Source organism: Gopherus flavomarginatus, chromosome 10 (assembly GCF_025201925.1).
Source record: "Gopherus flavomarginatus isolate rGopFla2 chromosome 10, rGopFla2.mat.asm, whole genome shotgun sequence".
NCBI lineage: Eukaryota > Metazoa > Chordata > Testudines > Testudinidae > Gopherus > Gopherus flavomarginatus.
The window spans coordinates 8,066,794-8,083,758 of NC_066626.1; the positions used below are offsets into that span (position 1 = coordinate 8,066,794).

A 16,965-nucleotide genomic window follows, 5' to 3' on the forward strand; every position below is an offset into this window, starting at 1 on the left:
GCCTCGCGCTCGCCCTGCGGGTGGCAAGCAGCTCCCCCTCGTCCAACCCCTGCCCCAGCATGCAAGGCAGCGAGATCACTCAGGTGGCACCCAAAGGCACTGTCCACCCGGAGCCAGCCCCCGAAAGTGTGAGTCTCCTAGGCGAGCCGCCATCACCAGCGCAGAGAGCCCCTGGGTCCCGATCTAGTTTAATCACATGAGAAACCACAGTGGCAGCCTCAGGGGTTCAAGGGCGTTTTCATACAGGCCGATTCCCAGTCCTTGAGAACTGAGCCTTGAGAACTGAGCACAAGCCTTTAACCAGTATCCAATGGCAGCCTCATAAAGTGAATCGTTAGCCAGAGCAGGAGCTGAAGGGGACCAGCACGTGGCTCTCTACGAAACACACGGAGGGGCTGATTCAACTCCCCCGCTAAGCAGGTCCTTCCCTCGCCCTGGTTTCTGTAGCATTGCCAGTGGAGTAGAGAACCTTTCACTGTAAGAGAGGCAGTGCTGAGCCCGATGGGCTGGATGCCTAGGTCGCTGTTCTCCTCTTTGAGCCAGGGGGCAGGGAGCAGGAGGATCCCTGGCTTCAGCCCCCTTTCTTGCTGGCCTGGTGCATAGGGGGGAGACAGCTGCCTTCCCCACCCTCAGAGCAAGGAGGTAAGGAGGTGAGCACTGTGACCACTGGGCGAGGTCCGTTCACTCAGTCACTAGCTAGCTAGGGTGACCAGACAGCAACTGTGAAAAACCAGGCCAGGGGGTGGGGGAGGGAATAGGCGCCTAGATAAGAAAAAGACCCCAAAACCGAGACTGTGCCTATAAAAATAGGACATCTAGTCACCCTAAATCTAGCCCTCTCTGAACAGCTGTGTGTATCCCCTGTGAGAAGCTGATGGGAGGCCTGCGTAGTAAATGACAGGCCAGGTGCCTGTGTCTGTACTGTTTGTCGCTTTCAAGGATTACGCTGAGGTGTTACTAGCTACTACTCAGCTTCAGTACTGGCAGCCAAATCTGGTTGTGTGCTGGCCACCTACGAGTGTGAGCTGGTGACATGCCCCGACTGAGACGGGCCTGAGCTCAGATCTGGACTTTGTCAGAGGCCTGGTCCACACTACAGCATTAAATCGATTTAAACAGCGTTAAATCGATTTAACGCTGTACCCGTCCGCACTACAAGGCACTTAAAATCGATTTTAAGGGGTCTTAAAATCGATTTCTGTACTCCTGCTCAACGAGAGGAGTAACCCTAAAATCGATATTACTACATCGATTTAGGATTAGTGTGGACGGAAATCGAAGTTATTGGTCCCATTCTTTTACTGAGCTACCCAGAGTGCACCGCTCTGGAAATCGATGGTAGCCTGGGACCATGGACGCACACCACCGAAGTAATGTGCCCTAGTGTGGACGCGTAAAATCAATTTTATAAAATCTGTTTTATAAAATCGATTTTATTAATTTCGATTTTACTCTGTAGTGTGGACGTGGCCAGAGTTTGCAGGTGTTTTCATACAGGCCGATTCCCAGTCCCTCCAGTGGCCACCTGGAGTGCAAGGGTACTAGGAAAGGAGCAAAAAGAATGAGGAGTCCTTGCGGCACCTTAGAGACTAACATTTGGGCATAAGCTTTCATGGGCTACAACCCACGTCATCAGATGTGGAAAGGAAAGGAGCGTTAACATGCACAATGCTTGTAACACTCCCTCCACCTTTCAGACACTAACGGGCAGGTGATGCAAACTTCACCTAGCTAATAGCACTTAGTTTGAAGCTTCCCTGCATGTACACAATCCCACTGAATTCATTACACCCCTGGGGCATTTTGTTTGCAGAGGGCCACTAAATAGAACCTTTCCAAGAAAGGAAATGCAAGGCAAGGCAATTCACTCTGAGTTCCGTTCAGTCCAGCCCATCCACTGTTCCTTTGGGCAGCGAGGAGATCAGGTTAAGCTGATAGTGTAATACACGAAACTCCAAAAGATATGTACATCCAATGATCCAAGCCTAGTGAAGTCAATAGAAAGATTGCTGTTAATGCAGTTGGCTTTGGATGAGACCCAAGTCTTCCTCATTAGCCCCATCCTTAGAAAGGAACGGTCGTGTGAACAGGGGCAAGATATCTGTCTCCCCTCACCATGCTGCTGGAAAGCAAAGGTTTGTTCATCCTTTTCAGCACACAGATTTTTGTTTACTATCAAGGTGAGGGCTTAACCTGGTGATTAAGTCACTGGGATGGAGCTCCCTGCTCTGCCACTGACCTCCTGTGTGACCTTGGGCAAGTCACTTGAGTTCTCTGTGCCTCCATTCCTGCGCTGTAAAATGGAAAGCCTTGCCTACCTAGCCCTCAATCCTGCAGTCAGCTCTGGGTAGGCATACCCCTACAGCCAGACCACCCCTTTGGGGAAACTGAGGCAGTGAGACGAACTGACTTGCCTGTGGCCACACACTTCACCTGACTGGAATTCGGGATTGCCTGACTCCAAATTGTGCTTGCTACACCAGACTATGTTGCCTCTCAGAGTTTTTGGGTGTGGAATTTGCTCCAAGGCACAATTCCCTTTTCTTGGAAGGCCACTGATCATGTATATTGTCATCTACAGGCATCGTTTATATTTTCCTAAATCTAATGGTGTTATGCCCTATACTAGAAGGAAAGGATCTATGCTTGGGAGTCTGGGAGAACAAAAGGCTGTTGGTGGCAGGCAATGGGCAAACTTCCTCACTCATCTTGCTCCATAGAACCAGTATGATCTGTGATGGTCACTGCCAGTTGTGTGCTGAAGCGGTCCTGGGCACCCTTAGCTGAGACCACCAAACTCAACTCCCTGGTCTGATCACCACTGGATTTCAACCCAGTCTCAAGAAACAAAAACCTGCGTGCGTTAACCTACTTGCATCGCCATGGCCCCAGTTTTAATTATGATTTATGATGAACTCATGCCACAAAAATAAAATCATTGAGCAAATGGGACTATATAGGATCACCTCTTCATATCACCACAGTCTAATCTCATATTGATTTCAGCATCTGAAAGTCTCCACTAATTATCATGCAAAATATCACATGCTGCGGACTCAACTCTGTTCAATGTTTCCCAAGCTTGGAACAAATTTCCTTTAAAAAAATGGATCATTTTTGGAGACAGAACTAACCCAGGCTTATTTCTCTTGCAATAAGCCCCAACATGATGCAGATACCACTAGACACAGTCACTTTAACTTGATTTTTTTTCCTCCAAAGCCTAAAGAACTTGGATTTTCTGTGTGTGAGTGATGCTGGGTTTTTGCTTTGGTTTTTGTTGGTGGTGGGTTTTTGTTTGTTTTGGTATGTTGGGGGGGTTTTTTTGGTATGTTCCTTTAGATTTTTGTTTGCTTATGCAATCACCTGCTTTCAAGTCACAAGATTTCCAAGACTGAAAATCTTGGGTCTTTTCTCAGCTCGTTAAAAATTACCATAGATTTCCCTTTTCCTTGGGGTCTTTTAATTGTCTTTCCTGTAAAGGCATTACAAGTCTGGCAATAGGCTAGCGGCTGGGGTTTGATGTGCCAAGGCCAAATTCCTCTCTGGTGTAACTGCACCGGCTTCCACAGAGTTACACCAGGGTTGCATTTGGCCCCCTATTTCCTGTCTATTCCCCTTACACTTTACTGCAATCTCCGAAGAGTCGCTCCTCCTGAGAAACTGACTTACGGGGGGGGGGGGGGTTGGTGGTGGTGGAGAGAGTCTTGTGCCCCCCCAAGCTCAGCGCGTCTCTGCAGCGGCAGCTCCAGCTGGTTTGCTTGGCCCATGTGATCGCTGCGCACCGATTAGGGGGTTGGTGCTGCCCAGCCCCAGGGCAGGGGACGGGAACCTAGCACTGGGAGCATGTGACAAACGCATATTTTAACCCCACCCCCTGGGACTGGATTGCCACCGAGCCGGGCAGGGAGATCAAAGCAACATCGGCTGCAGCCCTTCGCAAGGTAAAGTGCAACTGCGCCTTCTCGTGATCAGTTCGCAGGAGTTTCAGCAGGGGATCTGATCGGAAAGGGGGGAGGGCTCCTATTGCTAATCAATTCTTAAACTGAGAGTTTCCCCGCCTTGTAGCAGTCACCAGCGCTGCCCTGCTGCTGCAGCTGATATGGCAAGTGAAGGATGGTGACAGCAGCCCAGGTAAGCCTGGGGACTGGAGAAAGGAGGGGAGAGAAATCCCCCTTTTAGTTTGGGAGGGGTGGTGCTCAAAGCAGGTAGATTTCCAGAAAGAAGGAGAGCTACATTCTGGATTAACCTGTAACGAAGAGAGGCTAAAACTGTGTCCAGAAGCACAGCCCAGTTCTCCCAGCTCTGCCTTGAATGGCCCTCAAAGTCCCACGCTAGTTTAATCAGCAGGAAAGACCAGTAGAAACTGGTATATGCTCCCCTGCCATTGAACGCCCTTCGAGCCGGCCTCAGAAATTAGGTCGCTTTTCAATATGGTGGTGGATACCCAGCCTGAGGCTGCAAAATGCCAGTGTAAAGTGTGTTCATTACATTTCACATGCACTCCGTGTCATACGCATGGCTGGCGGCGCCCTGCTTTAGCTGAACTTTCCGAAGAGCCTGCTGTGGAGAACAGGGTAGATTCCTCTGTCTGCATCTCCATGCTCCCATGGGTTTAAGACCCAGGCCTGCTTACCTAGAAATCGAGGAATTGTCCACCTGCTGGCTGGCCTAGCGATTTCAGCTGAAGCTGTGTGGGTAAATCTAGTGCAATCCCTGAAAATGTAAGGATCATTACTTTGTGTGTGGTAATTTCATTTGCAATGCAGTATTAATTATGAATAGATCTTCAAGGAAGCTTATACACCATTTCTAGAATCTAGAATAAATCTAGAAGCCATTCAAGATATAATCCTGCCTACTTTTACCTGCACACTCCTGTTGACTTTAATAGAGCCACAAGGTGTACATGGGGTAGGGGATCATGCCCCAACAGGTTAATTTTTAGCATCATGTAAGCAGAATAAATGGGGCAACTCCCATTATTGTTAACAGAGTGACTATCTAATCTGCCCCATGTAGGGCTGACTCCTATAAAACCACTGTGGCAGTGGGAAGTAACTTTGCTTGAAGACTCTCAGTATCTTAGGTTTTATCATTTCAAACGAACCTTATTTATGGCCCTTGTCTAGAGGGGAGGTTAGTTTCATTTTTGGAGATCAAAAATTGTTGAATGTACAGGTGCTCTGAGCACGGGATGCCAGTTAATGGATCCTGGCATGTGCGGGGTGCCCGCAAATCCTGCTGTCTACATTGGCAACTGAGGGCACATAGAAGGCACCTCGCACCATGCCAGACTGGGCCCTTCCTTTACCTTCAATCTGTCTTTTGCTCCTGAGTCTTTAAATGGAGAACCATTCCCAACCATCCAGCTAGGGAACAAGGATGGTGCTTCCAAGCACGGATATTTTTATTGATCTTGTGGCTCTTAAATATAGCACGCCGCAGAGTGCTAATGCTTTGCAAATATTAACACATCCTAAAGAGGAGGGCGTGGATGTGAGGGAGGAGGGTGTGTGAGAGAGTAGATATTATTAAAAATAGTTCTGAGTACGTATTGTTGACATCTGCTTGACACCCTGCCAGAGTCTTGTGATCTCCAGAGAGCAATTATTCTACCTCAAAGGTCTTTAAAAGAACAATGAAGGTCTGAAGCCACTTTGCCTGTGCCATGTCTTCCTCCTTCACTTTCTATCACCCCATCAGTTATTCCCCCCTCCCACCACTGTTTATAATTTGATAAATACATGTAAGGTTAAGAAGAACTAAAATTATGTTCTGTGAGCTTTGTTCCTTATATACTTTTTAAAACAACTCTTTACATGATTCTCTCAAAATTATAAAAGGCCCCGCTCCTCGGCAAGGCTTATGAAAACAAAACAATTGTGGGGTTTTCGGGCCTTCCTATTTTAAAGCTGTGCTGAGCCAAAAAGGTACAATTACTGCTCAGATTTCAAACCACCAGATTCTGGAATAAAATGTGCAAATATGGAGTTATTCCAGAATAGCTTTTGAACTTTAAATGTACACTTGACTTTATTCTGGGTTAATTGTCATGTATGAACAAGCCCATGTGTTTGAGTTTTAAACCCATTGTAGCTGATTTTATCATGTAAATGCTAACAGACACACTACAGTATATGTTCAGCTATTACCATATAACACAACTATGATATTCTGAAGTTTTAATGATTCAAAACATTGCAGTTTTACAGTAATGCTGCTTACTTTTCTTTTTTTTTTTTAATTTAATCATTAGGTCCAATAAACATTAGTTTCTTCTCTTGTTTCACTCAAATCAACTTTAAGTCAATGATATCAGGCTTTCCTTGATTGCACCTGCTTCTTCTGGAAACTGTTGGGCACTGTCCCAAAGAGGTTTCATTTCCAGAATTGCTGACTTCCCACACTGAAGTTAATGGGAGCGCAGCACTTCTGAGAATCGGGCACCTATTATCTTATCGCTGTGCGAGTCTAATCTTAATGCATGTATTCCGGAAGACTTGAGTACGTAACTGAATTAGTTACTGTACCTTAGATCAAAGACTAGCACGTGAATGGCAAACAGACAGCTGATGAGTTGAAGTATTTATCATATCACCTGTGTGTTGATTTTCCTTAATATAATCGGAGGTTAGAAATGAAGCTATTATCGCTGCATCTTCCAAAGCCCGAATGTGTGTCAAAGACAAAAATGAAGGAAGTAAAAAAATTGCCATGTGGGACATTTAACAAATCTGAGGGATTCCTCCCTTTAGTGTAGCCAACTCTTTCTGCAGGCTCAGCTTCATAGGTCTTTATTTCTGATACAAATAATTTTCAGTAATTTGAGCAAGAGAACACCAAAATTGTGTGAAACAGAAGTAAGTTGGGGCCTAACAGTGATGCCTCCTGAAATACATTTGAGAGGTGCACTAACCATGAGAATTTCTAGCCAAAATATCTCATGGTCTAAGATCCAGTGCTCATTTCTTTAAAGGGACATTGTCAGGTTAAAAAAAAAGTTAATTGCACCCGTGCTGCTAATAATACTTTAGGATGTAAATTCAGGATCGAATTTAAGCACATGCACATGCTTATGTGCTGTCCTGGAGAGAAATGCTTTCTTGAATTAGGACCTCGATTATTAAAGGGAATGATTTTTTTTAAATCAAATTCACTGCACTACTTTAAAATATTAGAATTTACTTGTTTCATTTCTCTCAACTGAAACAATAGGGGGAGAGCTGCTACGCAATTTCACCCATCCTAGCCCCGGTTGTCGGTTTCCTAGCAGTTTCCTTTTGTTGTGGGGCTTGGGTTGCCAGTGCTGCAGGGAACCAATTGAACGTAAACACAAACTGTTTTCATGGAAATGTTTTAAAAACTGATACATTAAAAATCAGGATAAATGGAAAAGTTTTTCTTTTTAAAAAGAAGCTTAATTCATTTGTACCCCTTTGATCAGGGCTACTGTTTTCTATAGCTGAAGATTTTCTTCTCTGGCTATAAATAGCTTTTCAGTAAATATAGTCACTATTGGCCTCAACTCGAGCAGACCTGTGTCTAGTCAAGATATTTGTATGGCTCCCCATTATTGTAGCATCTGAGTGCCTTGCCGTCTTTAATATATTCACCCTCACGACACCCCTGTGAGGTAGGAGAATGTTGTTCCTACTTTACAGATGAGGAATTAGAGCACAGAGGGTGTGTTTACACAGCCCGCAGCAGTGGGCCTCCCAGCTGGGTTAGCAGACTTGGGCTCACAGGGCTGGCGCTACTGCACTAAAACTACCTGTGTAGAGAGCACTTTGAAGTTGTGCTTTGCGCTCTGAAGGCCACTTCCCTCCCCAGGCTTCAGAGACCCCTGAGCTCCAGTCCGAGCTGCAACATCTATTTTTAGTGCCTCGGCATGAGTCTGAGTGTGTTGACCCGGGCTCAGAAGCTCACTGCCTCTGAGAGGGGGAGGTTGACACAACATTCGCACCCCCATATTGTCTGTGCTTGAAGGTAAATTCACATGTTCAAGCAGGTTAGCTTAATGTTATTTCACATGCCTCCTTTGGGGCAGATCTGAGGCTCGTGTAAATCCTAGCTCTTAACCATTTGCACCAGCTAAGGATTTGCCCTACAATCTACCATTCAGCCGAGAGGGTGCATTTTCAGTTCAGTGTGTCCCACATGCTCTGATTCTGCAGAGCACTTAAGCATGAGCTGAACTTCTAAGCACTTGAGCAATCCTATTATAGGGCCATGAGATGGTCGAGTTCAGGATAGCGACAAAAGGAAGAAAGGAGAACAGCAGAATATGGACCCTGGATTCAGAAAAGCAGACTTTGACTCCCTCAGGGAACTGATGGGCTGGATCCCCTGGGAGGCTAATGGGGGAAAGCAGTCCAGGAGAGCTGGCTGTATTTTAAAGAAGCCTTATTGAGGGCGCAGGAACAAACCATCCTGATGTGCAGAAAGAATAGCAAATATGGCAGGCGACCAGCTTGGCTTAACAGAGAAATCTTCAACGAGCTTAGACACAAAAAGGAAGCTTACAAGAAGTGGAAACTTGGACAGATGACCTGAGAGGAATATAAAATAATGTTACAGCATGCAGGGGTGTAATCAGGAAGGCCAAAGCACAATTGGGGTTTCAGCTAGCAAGGGATCTGAAGGGTAACAAGAAGGGTTTCTACAGGTATGTTAGCAACAACAAGAAGGTCAGGGATAAGTGTGGGACACTTACTGAATGAGGGAGGCAACCTAGTGACAGAGGATGGGGAGAAAAGTTCAATGCTTTTTTTGCCTCGATCTTCACAGACAAGGTCAGCTCCCAGACTGCTGCACTGGACAGCACAGGGTACGTCTACACTACAGGATTATTCCGATTTTACATAAACTGGTTTTCTAAAACATTATATAAAGTCGAGTGCATGCGGCCACACTAAGCACATTAGTTTGGCGCTGTGTGTCCATGTACCGAGGCTAGCGTTGATTTCTGGAGCGTTGCACTGTGGGTAGCTATCCCATAGCTATCCCATAGTTCCCACAGTCTCCCCGTCCATTGGAATTCTGGATTGAGATCCCAATGCAAAAACAGTGTCGCGGGTGATTCTGGGTAAATGTCACTCAATCCTTCTTCCGTGAAAGCAACGGCAGGCAATCATTTCGTACCCTTTTTCCCTGAATTGCCCTGGCACACGCCATAGAATGGCAACCATGGAGCCCGTTTTTGCCTTTTGTCACTGTCATCGTATGTGTACTGGATGTTGCTGACAGATGCGGTACTGCAGTACTACACAGCAGCATTCATTTGCCTTTGCAAGGTAGCAGAGACGGTTACCATCTCTATTGCACCATCTGCCATGCCATTGTAAATTGGCGATGAGATGACGGTTATCAGTCGTTCTGTACCGTCTGCTGCTGTCATGGGTGCTCCTGGCTGGCCTCAGTGAGGTCGGCTAGGGGAGCATGGACAAAAATGGGAATAACTCCCCGGGTCATTCCCTTCTTTATGCTTTGTCTAAAAATAGAGTCAGTCCTGCCTAGAATATGGGGCAAGTGTACTAGAGAACCAGAGGGCACAGCCGCTCCGTGTCAGAGCCCCAGAGATCCCGCAGAAATGATGAGCTGCATGCCATTCTAGCGGGTGCCCCTGCAACAACCCCACTCGTTGCTTCCCTCCTCCCCCAACCCTCCTGGGCTACCGTGGCAGTGTCCTCCCATTTGTGTGAAGTAATAAAGAATGCAGGAATAAGAAACACTGACTTTTTAGTGAGATAAAATGAGGGGGAGGAAGCCTCCAGCTGCTATGATAGTCCAGGCAGGACATTAAAGGGTGGCGGTGGAGAGGAGCCCAGCCTCCCTCTGCTATGATAGTCCAGGCAGTACAGAATCTTTTCTTTAGACATGAAAGGGGGGGGCTGATGGAGCTCAGCCTCCAGTTGCTACGATGAAGATGGTTACCAGCCATTCTGTACCATCTGCCGGGAATGACCAGGAGTCATTCCCGTTTTTACCCAGGCGCCCCCAGCCGACCTCACCAAGGCCAGCCAGGAGCACTCATGGGCTGATGATGATGATGGATAGCAGTCATATTGTACTGTCTGCCACCGGGAAGGGGATGCTGGTGTTCAGTGCTGCAGCACTGCGTCTACCAGCAGCATGCAGTAGACATAGGGTGACATTGAAAAAAGGCAAAAAATGTTTTTTTTCTCTTTTCTTTCGGGGGGGAGGGTGTAAATTGACGACATATATCCTGAAACACCCGGGAAAATGTTTTTGACCCTTCAGGCATTGGGAGCTCAGCCAAGAATGCAAATGCTTTTCGGAGACTGCGGGGACTGTGGGATAGCTGGAGTCCTCAGTCCCCACTCCCTCCCTCCATGAGCGTCCATTTGATTCTTTGGCTTTCCGTTAGGCTTGTCACACAGCACTGTGCTGTGGCCTCTGTCTTTCATAGCCTATAGATTTTTTCAAATGCTTTGTCTTTTCGTCTTCTGTAACGGAGCTCTGATAGAACAGATTTGTCTCCCCATACAGCGATCAGATCTAGTATCTCCCGTACGGCCCATGCTGGAGCTCTTTTTGGATTTGGGACTGCATCGCCACCCATGCTGATCAGAGCTCCACGCTGGGCAAACAAGAAATGAAATTCAAAAGTTCTTCGGGCTTTTCCTGTCTACCTGGCCAGTGCATCTGAGTTCAGATCGCTTTCCAGAGTGGTCACAATGGTGCACTGTGGGATACCGCCTGGAGGCCAATACCGTTGATTTGTGGCGACGCTAACCCTAATCTGACATGGCAATACCGATTTCAGCGCTACTCCTCTCGTCGGGGAGGAGTACAGAAAATGGTTTAAAGAGCCCTTTATATTGATATAAAGGGCTTCGTTGTGTGGAAGGGTGCAGGGTTAAATCGGTTTAACACTGCTAAATTTGCTGTAAATGCGCAGTGTAGACCAGGCCCCACAGTATGGGGAGGAGGTGAGCAGCCCTCAGGGGTGAAAGAGCAGGTTCAGGACTATTTAGAAAAGCTGGTCATGCACAATTCCATGGGGCCGGATCTAATGCATTCAAGGGTGCTGAGGGAGTTGGCTGATGTGATTGCTGAGCTATTGGCCGTTATCTCTGAAAACTTGTGGCGATCGAGGGAGGTCCCAGATAATTGGAAAAGACAAATATAGTGCCTGTCTTTAAGAAAGGGAAGAAGGGGAATCTGGGGAACTACAGCCTCACCTCAGTCCTTGGAAAAATCATAGATCAGGTCCTCCAGGAATCCATTTTCAAGCACTTGGAGGAGAGGAAGGTGATCAGGAACAGTCAACATGGATTCACCAAGGGCAAGTCATGCCTGACCAATCTGATTGCCTTCTATGATGAGATAACTGACTGTATGGATATGGGGAAAGTGGTGGACATGATATATCTTGACTTTAGCAAAGCTTTTGATACGGTCTCCCACAGTATTCTTGCCAGCAAGTTAAAAAAGTATGGATTGGATGAATGGACTGTAAAATGGATAGAGAGCTGGCTAGATTGTCGGGCACAACTGTTAGTGATCAACGGCTCGATGTCTAGTTGGCAGCCAATATCAAGAAGATTGCTCCATGGGTCAGTCCTGGGGCCGGTTTTGTTCAACATCTTCATTAATGATGTGGCTGAGGGTGCAATCCATCCCATCATCAAGTTTGCAGGTGACACTAAGCTGGGAGGAGAGGTAGATATGCTGGAGGGTAGGGATAGGGTCCAGAATGACCTGGACAAATGGAGGATTGAGCTAAAAGAAATCTGATGAGGTTCAACAAGGACAGGTACAGAGTCCTGCACTTAGGATGGAAGAATCACATGCACCGCTACAGGCTGGAGACTGACTGGCTAAGCAGCAGTTCTGCAGAAAAGGACCTGGGAATTAGTGGATGAGAAGCTGGATATGAGTCAACAGTGTGTCCTTATTGCCAAGAAGACTAACAGCATATTAGGCTGCACTAGTAGGAGCATTACCAGCAAATGGAGGGAAATGATTATTCCCCTCTATTTGGCACTGGTGAGGCCACACCTGTAGTACTGTGTCCAGTTTTGGGCCCCTCACCACAGCACGGATGTGGACAAATTGGAGAGAATCCAGCAGAGGGCAATGAAAATGATTAGTTGGCTGGGGAATATGACTTACAAGGAGAGGCTGAGGGAACTGGGATTGTTTAGTCTGCAGAAGAGAAGAATGAGGGGGGATTTGATAGCAGCCTTCAACTACCTGAAGAGGGTTCCAAAGAGGATGGAGCTCGGCTGTTCTCAGTGGTGGCAGATGACAGAACAAGGAGCAATGGTCTCAAGCTGCAGTGAGGGAGGTCTAGGTTGGATATTAGGAAAAACTATTTCACTAGGAGGGTGATGAAGCACTGAATGGATTACCTAGGGAGGTGGTGGAATCTCCATCGTTAGAGGTTTTAAAGGCCTGGCTTGACAAAGCGCTGGCCGAGATGATTTAGTTGGGGTTGGTCCTGCTTTGAGCAGGGAGTTGGACTAGAACTTCCCGCGGTCTCTTCCAACTGTAATCTTTTATGATTCTAAGGTATTAAAAATCCCAAGGGCTTCCTCCTTAGCTCCTGAAACACCTAGCTTTCCCCCATGACAATTTCTACAGTGCAGTTATTAGAAAAACCTGCAGTAGTTGAAATCCTGAAAATGTGGGCCCAGCACAAATGGAATTGATAGCAAAAGAATAACATTGGGACTACCATAATGGACATATTATTTATTGCCATGGCTCATTTAAATGCAAGCGAGTTGAATTAAGCTGCCACAGAGTTTCGAGTTTATGGTATCAGAGAGCCACTGAGGTTGTACCATAGACCATTTGAATAGAAGTAGAATCGATGGGGTGAAATGAAGACATTATGGCTGAATATCTGGGAAAATCTTCCACCAATGAGATATCTGAGGCTGTGGAATAGTCTCCGAAGGCCAAATAACTCCTTGGCCCAATGGCTGCTTGGGTTTCTGGTGCAATCGATTTGTAAAGCTTTGGGAGTGTGCGGTAGGAAGCGCTCCTGCGCCGGCAGTAGGGAAGAGGCCTGGGTAATTTACTATTAGGTCCCATCTCTGACTTCTGTGAGTCTATGAAATGCTTTTACTCCAGACCCCACACAACGGCATTTCATGCCCAAAACTTGTTGGACTAAATTCATCCCGGATGTAACTCCACTAAGTCAGTATCGTTAAAATCAGTGATGAATTTGCCTGTTGATTCTCAGCCACGTCTCCTGGAATGTGGTTGGCATTCATGCATTGTTCCCACTGGCCAATTTATGCCAAGCCATTCAATGCTTTATGTTCCTATCCATTGCTGCTTAGCTGTAATAGGAATATTTAAGTCATTAAACACCTGTGCATGCTGTATGCTTGAACTCATGTCAGATAGGAAAGGAATTAACTTGTGTTGGTTTAGCTTCTGTTTACTTTGCATGTTACCATTAATTTTTGTTGATTTACAGTGCCGCTGGCTTCGCAAGGTATTAAACGTCTGCACAGAGGCAGGTACAATAGCGTCTTGTTTCTGTATATTTTGATTTAACCCATTCAAACAGTACCAAATAATAAAAGTATATCTCTTTACTAATGTAATTCCCAAGACAGTATATCAGATTTACGCTGTTTATAACAGATCAAAATTTAACTCCCCTTAGGTATGGTCAAGCTATGTTTCTCAAGGCAAAAGTCCTGTCTTCCTGACATAGGGCTAGATTCTACTATCCTTTCTCACACTTTTACTCCAGGGTTGCTCCCACTGATTGCAGTGGGACTGCTACCTCTGGAGTAAGCCACTACTCTACATGAGTAGTGATTCTCCTTGATTCTCAAACCGAAAAACATTTTAACTGTATTCCTGAAGGTCAGATTGTCCTCCCATGGAATAGCATCTGACTCCAGCTGAAGTCAGTGGAACTTTGTGCGAGTAGAATCTGGTCCTAGTTAAAGACACACCAAAAGCAGAGTAAGAACGTCTGAATCTTGCTCATAACAGTTTAAAAAGTGGTATGTGAATAATAAATACATGGCATGGCATCACTGCATCAATCAACAGCAATGCTCCTATGATTTTAGGGGGATTCCTAAAACCGGCTGCCTTGTATTTTGGCATCAGTCAGTTGTTTTTATGTCAAGCAGATCAGAAAATCACTGAGAGCCCACCCATAGAAGTACGGGGCTGTACCTTGGTCTACCCTCATTCAGTGGCGGATTAACAAATTTGCCACCCCTAGGCCCTCAAAAAATCCCCCCCCCCCCATGCCAGCTCACCTTCGCTCCCCTGTGGCAAGCCTGGGAGGGACGGGGGAGAAGGAGAGTTGTGGCACACTTCGGGGATGGCGGAGGTGGAGTGGAGGTGAGCTGGGGGAGGGAGCAGTTCCCTTTCTCTCCCCCACCCCCCAAGAGTTACTCCCCACACCTGCTGGCCCCAGCTCACCTCTGCCATCCCCTGAGCACGCCACTACTCGCTTCTCCTCCCTCCCTCCCAGCACTTCTGCGTGGCAAGCCTGGGAGGGAGGGGGGAGAAGGGGAGTTGAGGCGCTCTCAAGGGATGGCAGCAGTTGAGCAGAGGTGAGCTGGGGCGGGGAGCAGTTCCCGGGGCACACGCCCCCACGGGTTACTCACCGCACCCGCTGGCCCCAGCTCACCTCTGATCCGCTCTGCCTCCTCAGAGCACACCACTACTCGCTTCTCCCTCCCTCCCAGCGCTTTCGCGTGGCAAGCCTGGGAGGAAGGTGGTAGGAAGGAAACACGGCGCGCCTGGGGGAGGAGGCGGGCCGCGGATTTGGGGAAGGAGCAGAGTTGGGTAGGGGGCACAAGCAAATTTGCTGCCTCTGCAAATTTGCCGCCCTAGGCCTAGGGCTTGTTGGCCTAGGCGATAATATGCCTCTTCCCTCATTGCATGTTGTAGTATGGGCGGGAGACAACAGCCAGGCAGAGCTTTGAGTCCATTCGCCTCATCCCTGATGCGCTAGCCAGCACAGCCATGCCTACATGGAGAGGGAAGGAAGCTGCCCTAGGCATCGGGCTGTCGTGCATGGTTTACTTCTCCCATGAAGCAAGGGAGAACCATGACTGAGCCACAGTTTGGGTCCTGTTCCCTACCTGGTGCCGTGCAACAATGCACAACTTTTCCTTCCAAGCTAGCGGTAAAGCGACAGTGTAGCCCCTTAAAGAGACTAACAAGATTTTATAAAGATTGGGATTTAAAGGAGGAGGAAGACTAAAAATAATCTCACTAGTTTCCAATATAGGTTGTGTCTAGTATACCCATTATCCATCTGAATGTTTGCTGTCAATCATACACACTGCTGTCAAATCCGGAAAACACGCCTTTAGAAATTACAGCCTACGCTGCGAGTGTTAGCGGATTGTCAGTCCCCAAAGCTTCCCTTTCTAATTCCCAGCATCCGTCAATTTCTAACCCTCGTTAATGTCGTGACGATGTTTGCTCCAGCAATTGCTCAAAGACTAACGAGAGCCCTTTTTCCTTAGCATAAAGTTATAACTGTGATACGGTTTGCCTTAAACACTATCCAAAATGAGATTGGACCATTAAATAAAAGTTGCAGTAGTAATATGTAAAACTAGAATGCCTGGTGTAGATCCAATTTGAAGTTAAAGTTGTTTGAACTTGTTTTCTCCCCGCGTGCTGTGTACTGGATGTGTCGTTGCAATGTTCTGAAGGGATGCAAAATGCAAACGATAGACGCGCTGTAGAAAACTACAAACAGGTGAAGGGGAAAAATGGGATTATAGACCTGAGACATCTTATGACTCTGTGATCGTTCCAGAGAGCGAACAACAGCCAGTGAACTTGTCTTTGACATGAGTGGAGGCTTCCTTGGGGTTGGCAGGGAGGGCTTTCTGCCTGCTGTGTTTGGATACAGTGTAATCTCTCCACTCTGCAGTCAATTGGATCCTTTGTGTTAGTTTTTCTTGCCTTCTTTCAGCTCAGAGAAGGGCATGAGCTGCAAAACTCAGATCTCAATTTCAGCAGCACCGAGGACCTCTTGCTTCTCCCTGGCCACTTGCAGGGATTTGCCACGGTTCTGAGTGCACAAGCCATTAGGGAGTCTTGCACTCTGATGGCCTGGTGAGGAAACACAGACTTTCAGCACCAGGTTCACAGCTGGTATAAATCAGCATAGCTCTGTCTAAATTCCTGGAGTTGCACTGATGCACACCAGCTGAAGATCTGGCCCATAATATCGAGAAGACTTGATGGATACATCGAGTGACAGCAGATTTTTGAATTAACATTGGGGACCTGATTTTCAGAAAGTCGAGTCTGGGAAAATGTGCACGATAGAGTTGAGCAAATAATTGATTTTTCAGTTCAGGGGCCAAACCAAAACATCTTTTTTTTTTTAATTGTTCAGTTTGAACCAAAAGTTAATTATTTTGGTTTTTCTCACTTGGGGGGGAAACTGGGGAGAAAATTGTTTGTTTGTAGTTGAACAAAATGTTTTGTTTGACCCTGTGGCAGGGTGTACCAGGGCCTTTCAGGCTCCCTGCTGGAGGGCCTGTGGTCCTACCACACCCCGCTCCAGAAAAGGAGCAGTGAAGGTGAGTCCTCCAGGCCTGCCTAGAAAGGCTGCAGGGAAGCAGCCAATCAGAGTCCAGCTGGCTCTATTAAAAGACCCTGCAGGGACTGAGCAGGTCAGATGCTGGCTGGGACCAGAAGGGGGAAGCAGGACTGGAAGGCTGTGAAATTCCACAGGTAAAGAGGCCTGGGAGAGACCCTGAGGTAAGGGTGAAGAGCAAGGGGCTCTGTGGGAAGTGGCCCAGGGAATAGCAGCAGCAACTATTAAAGAGAGCAGTATGTGGTTGCTATTTGTGGGTTGGAACCCAGAGTAGTGGGGGGGGGCAGTCCCCCCCACTGGAAAAGTGGCCAAAGCCCCAAGAAGGGGACAAGTTTAATTTTGAAGCCCAAGCACAGGGCTAGAATTTAAAGGCAAAGAAAGCC

The 16,965-nt window shown here is 47.0% G+C and overlaps 1 protein-coding gene across 12 annotated transcripts in view; it reads left to right on the plus strand.

The window, feature by feature from the left end:
- The first annotated feature begins 3,779 nt into the window (after window positions 1-3,779).
- Window positions 3,780-16,965, plus strand: part of MLPH (melanophilin) — a 90,600-nt gene continuing 77,414 nt past the window's right edge. For 4 of the 12 annotated variants that reach the window (XM_050916534.1, XM_050916529.1, XM_050916530.1 and 1 more), the window contains exon 1: window positions 3,782-3,944. The gene's annotated coding sequence lies outside the window, so the exon portion shown is untranslated. Of the gene's footprint in view, window positions 3,945-13,485; window positions 13,506-16,707; window positions 16,747-16,965 lie in introns of those variants that run through there. The other 8 variants (XM_050916527.1, XM_050916526.1, XM_050916528.1 and 5 more) reach the window with 6 other exon arrangements.